Raw genomic sequence first — 5730 nt, forward strand, 5'->3', positions numbered from 1 at the left:
TTGAGGTCAAAAAAAATTTTGACTTTTTTTGCACGAAAAAAACGCCCTACTATACTATGATGTTTTTTATGACATTTTGAGGTCAAAAAAATTTTGACTTTTTTTGCACGAAAAAAACGCCTTACTATACTATGACGTTTTTTATGACATTTTGAGGTCAAAAAAAATTTTGACTTTTTTTGGTCAATTTTGACGCCTTACTATACTATGACGTTTTTTATGACATTTTGAGGTCAAAAAATTTTTTGACTTTTTTTGGCCGATTTTGACGCCTTACTATACTGTGATGTTTTTTATGACATTTTTAGGTAAAAAAAATTTTTGACTTTTTTTGCACGAAAAAAACGCCTTACTATACTATGACGTTTTTTATGACATTTTGAGGTCAAAAAAAATTTTGCCTTTTTTTGGTCGATTTTGACGCCTTACTATACTATGACGTTTTTTATGACATTTTGAGGATGTGACATTTTTCACCGATCCTCAGGGGAGCAAGATAGAGACATGCGACTTTGTCCTACCCCCCCATTTGTGTGTACCCCGAGTCCAACGGTACCACCCTTGAGTGTCTAGCACATAAGGTTCCGGAGTTATGAGCATTTGAAGTTCCCCCATATAAGTGAGTTGGGACGCCTTACTATACTATGACGTTTTTTATGACATTTTGAGGTCAAAAAATTTTTTGACTTTTTTTGGTCGATTTTGACGCCTTACTATACTGTGATGTTTTTTATGACATTTTTAGGTCAAAAAAATTTTTGACTTTTTTTGGCCGAAAAAAACGCCTCACTATACTATGACGTTTTTCATGACATTTTGAGGTCAAAAAATTTTTTGACTTTTTTTGGCCGATTTTGACGCCTTACTATACTATGACGTTTTTTATGACATTTTGAGGTCAAAAAATTTTTTGACTTTTTTTGGTCGATTTTGACGCCTTACTATACTATGATGTTTTTTATGACATTTTGAGGTCAAAAAATTTTTTGACTTTTTTTGGCCGATTTTGACGCCTTACTATACTGTGATGTTTTTTATGACATTTTTAGGTCAAAAAAAATTTTGACTTTTTTTGCACGAAAAAAACGCCTTACTATACTATGACGTTTTTTTATGACATTTTGAGGTCAAAAAAATTTTGACTTTTTTTGCACGAAAAAAACGCCTTACTATACTATGATGTTTTTTATGACATTTTGGGGTCAAAAAAAATTTGACTTTTTTTGCACGAAAAAAACGCCTTACTATACTATGATGTTTTTTATGACATTTTGAGGTCAAAAAAAATTTTGACTTTTTTTGGTCGATTTTGACGCCTTACTATACTATGACGTTTTTTATGACATTTTGAGGTCAAAAAAATTTTTGACTTTTTTTGGTCAATTTTGACGCCTTACTATACTATGACGTTTTTTATGACATTTTGGGGTCAAAAAAATTTTTGACTTTTTTTGCACGAAAAAAACACCTTACTATACTATGACGTTTTTTTTTGACATTTTGAGGTCAAAAAAATTTTTGACTTTTTTTGGTCGAAAAAAACGCCTTACTAAACTATGACGTTTTTTATGACATTTTGAGGTCAAAAAATTTTTTGACTTTTTTTGCTCGATTTTGACGCCTTACTATACTATGACGTTTTTTATGACATTTTGAGGTCAAAAAAATTTTTGACTTTTTTTGGCCGAAAAAAACGCCTTACTATACTATGACGTTTTTTATGACATTTTGAGGTCAAAAAAATTTTTGACTTTTTTTGCACGAAAAAAACGCCTTACTAAACTATGACCTTTTTTTTGACATTTTGAGGTCAAAAAATTTTTTGACTTTTTTTGGCCGAAAAAAACGCCTTACTAAACTATGACGTTTTTTTTGACATTTTGAGGTCAAAAAAATTTTGACTTTTTTTGGCCGAAAAAAACGCCTTACTATACTATGACGTTTTTTATGACATTTTGAGGTCAAAAAAAATTTTGACTTTTTTTGGCCGATTTTGACGCCTTACTATACTATGACGTTTTTTATGACATTTTGAGGTCAAAAAAAATTTTGACTTTTTTTGGTCGATTTTGACGCCTTACTATACTATGACGTTTTTTATGACATTTTGAGGTCAAAAAATTTTTTGACTTTTTTTGGCCGATTTTGACGCCTTACTATACTATGACGTTTTTTATGACATTTTGAGGTCAAAAAAATTTTTGACTTTTTTTGGTCGATTTTGACGCCTTACTATACTGTGATGTTTTTTATGACATTTTTAGGTAAAAAAAAATTTTGACTTTTTTTGGCCGAAAAAAACGCCTTACTATACTATGACGTTTTTATGACATTTTGAGGTCAAAAAATTTTTTGACTTTTTTTGGCCGATTTTGACGCCTTACTATACTGTGATGTTTTTTATGACATTTTTAGGTCAAAAAAAATTTTGACTTTTTTTGCACGAAAAAAACGCCTTACTATACTATGATGTTTTTTATGACATTTTGAGGTAAAAAAAATTTTGACTTTTTTTGCACAAAAAAAACGCCTTACTATACTATGACGTTTTTTATGACATTTTGAGGTCAAAAAAAATTTTGACTTTTTTTGGCCGATTTTGACGCCTTACTATACTATGACGTTTTTTATGACATTTTGAGGTCAAAAAAAATTTTGACTTTTTTTGCTCGATTTTGACGCCTTACTATACTATGACGTTTTTTATGACATTTTGAGGTCAAAAAAATTTTTGACTTTTTTTGGCCGATTTTGACGCCTTACTATACTATGACGTTTTTTATGACATTTTGAGGTCAAAAAAATTTTTGACTTTTTTTGCACGAAAAAAACGCCTTACTATACTATGACGTTTTTTATGACATTTTGAGGTCAAAAAAATTTTTGACTTTTTTTGCACGAAAAAAACGCCTTACTATACTATGACGTTTTTTATGACATTTTGAGGTCAAAAAAAATGTTGACTTTTTTTGGCCGATTTTGACGCCTTACTATACTATGACGTTTTTTATGACATTTTGAGGTCAAAAAATTTTTTGACTTTTTTTGCTCGATTTTGACGCCTTACTATACTATGACGTTTTTTATGACATTTTGAGGTCAAAAAAATTTTTGACTTTTTTTGGCCGAAAAATTTGCCTTACTATACTATGACGTTTTTTATGACATTTTGAGGTCAAAAAAATTTTTGACTTTTTTTGGTCGATTTTGACGCCTTACTATACTATGACGTTTTTTATGACATTTTGAGGTCAAAAAATTTTTTGACTTTTTTTGGTCAATTTTGACGCCTTACTATACTATGACGTTTTTTATGACATTTTGGGGTCAAAAAAATTTTTGACTTTTTTTGCACGAAAAAAACGCCTTACTATACTATGACGTTTTTTATGACATTTTGAGGTCAAAAAAAATGTTGACTTTTTTTGGCCGATTTTGACGCCTTACTATACTATGACGTTTTTTATGACATTTTGAGGTCAAAAAAAATTTTGACTTTTTTTGGTCGATTTTGACGCCTTACTATACTATGACGTTTTTTATGACATTTTGAGGTCAAAAAAATTTTTGACTTTTTTTGGCCGATTTTGACGCCTTACTATACTATGACGTTTTTTATGACATTTTGAGGTCAAAAAAATTTTTGACTTTTTTTGCACGAAAAAAACGCCTTACTATACTATGACGTTTTTTATGACATTTTGAGGTCAAAAAAATTTTTGACTTTTTTTGCACGAAAAAACGCCTTACTATACTATGACGTTTTTTATGACATTTTGAGGTAAAAAAAAATGTTGACTTTTTTTGGCCGATTTTGACGCCTTACTATACTATGACGTTTTTTATGACATTTTGAGGTCAAAAAATTTTTTGACTTTTTTTGCTCGATTTTGACGCCTTACTATACTATGACGTTTTTTATGACATTTTGAGGTCAAAAAAATTTTTGACTTTTTTTGGCCGAAAAAAACGCCTTACTATACTATGACGTTTTTTATGACATTTTGAGGTCAAAAAATTTTTTGACTTTTTTTGCACGAAAAAAACGCCTTACTAAACTATGACGTTTTTTTTGACATTTTGAGGTCAAAAAATTTTTTGACTTTTTTTGGCCGAAAAAAACGCCTTACTAAACTATGACGTTTTTTTTGACATTTTGAGGTCAAAAAAATTTTGACTTTTTTTGGCCGAAAAAAACGCCTTACTATACTATGACGTTTTTTATGACATTTTGAGGTCAAAAAAAATTTTGACTTTTTTTGGCCGAAAAAAAAGCCTTACTATACTATGACGTTTTTTATGACATTTTGAGGTCAAAAAAATTTTTGACTTTTTTTGCACGAAAAAAACGCCTTACTAAACTATGATGTTTTTTATGACATTTTGAGGTCAAAAAAATTTTTGACTTTTTTTGCACGAAAAAAACGCCTTACTATACTATGACGTTTTTTATGACATTTTGAGGTCAAAAAAAATTTTGACTTTTTTTGGTCGATTTTGACGCCTTACTATACTATGATGTTTTTTATGACATTTTGAGGTCAAAAAATTTTTTGACTTTTTTTGGCCGATTTTGACGCCTTACTATACTATGACGTTTTTTATTACATTTTTAGGTCAAAAAAAATTTTGACTTTTTTTGCACGAAAAAAACACCTTACTATACTATGATGTTTTTTATGACATTTTGAGGTAAAAAAAATTTTTGACTTTTTTTGCACGAAAAAAACGCCTTACTATACTATGACGTTTTTTATGACATTTTGAGATCAAAAAAAATTTTGACTTTTTTTGGCCGATTTTGACGCCTTACTATACTATGACGTTTTTTATGACATTTTGAGGTCAAAAAAATTTTTGACTTTTTTTGGCCGAAAAAAACGCCTTACTATACTATGACGTTTTTTATGACATTTTGAGGTCAAAAAAAATTTTGACTTTTTTTGGCCGAAAAAAACGCCTTACTATACTATGACGTTTTTTATGACATTTTGAGGTCAAAAAAAATTTTGACTTTTTTTGCTCGATTTTGACGCCTTACTATACTATGACGTTTTTTATGACATTTTGAGGTCAAAAAAATTTTTGACTTTTTTTGGCCGAAAAAAATGCCTTACTATACTATGACGTTTTTTATGACATTTTGAGGTCAAAAAAATGTTGACTTCTTTTGCATGAAAAAAAACGCCTTACTATACTATGACGTTTTTTATGACATTTTGAGGTCAAAAAAATTTTTGACTTTTTTTGGCCGATTTTGACGCCTTACTATACTATGACGTTTTTTATGACATTTTGAGGTCAAAAAAATTTTTGACTTTTTTTGCACGAAAAAAACGCCTTACTATACTATGATGTTTTTTATGACATTTTGAGGTCAAAAAAAATTTTGACTTTTTTTGCACGAAAAAAACGCCTTACTATACTATGACGTTTTTTATGACATTTTGAGGTCAAAAAAAATTTTGACTTTTTTTGGTCGATTTTGACGCCTTACTATACTATGACGTTTTTTATGACATTTTGAGGTCAAAAAATTTTTTGACTTTTTTTGGCCGATTTTGACGCCTTACTATACTGTGACGTTTTTTATGACATTTTTAGGTAAAAAAAAATTTTGACTTTTTTTGGCCGATTTTGACGCCTTACTATACTATGACATTTTTTATGACATTTTGAGGTCAAAAAAAATTTTGACTTTTTTTGGCCGATTTTGACGCCTTACTATAC

The sequence above is a fragment of the Toxotes jaculatrix genome, chromosome 1 (genome assembly GCF_017976425.1).
Source record: "Toxotes jaculatrix isolate fToxJac2 chromosome 1, fToxJac2.pri, whole genome shotgun sequence".
NCBI lineage: Eukaryota > Metazoa > Chordata > Actinopteri > Toxotidae > Toxotes > Toxotes jaculatrix.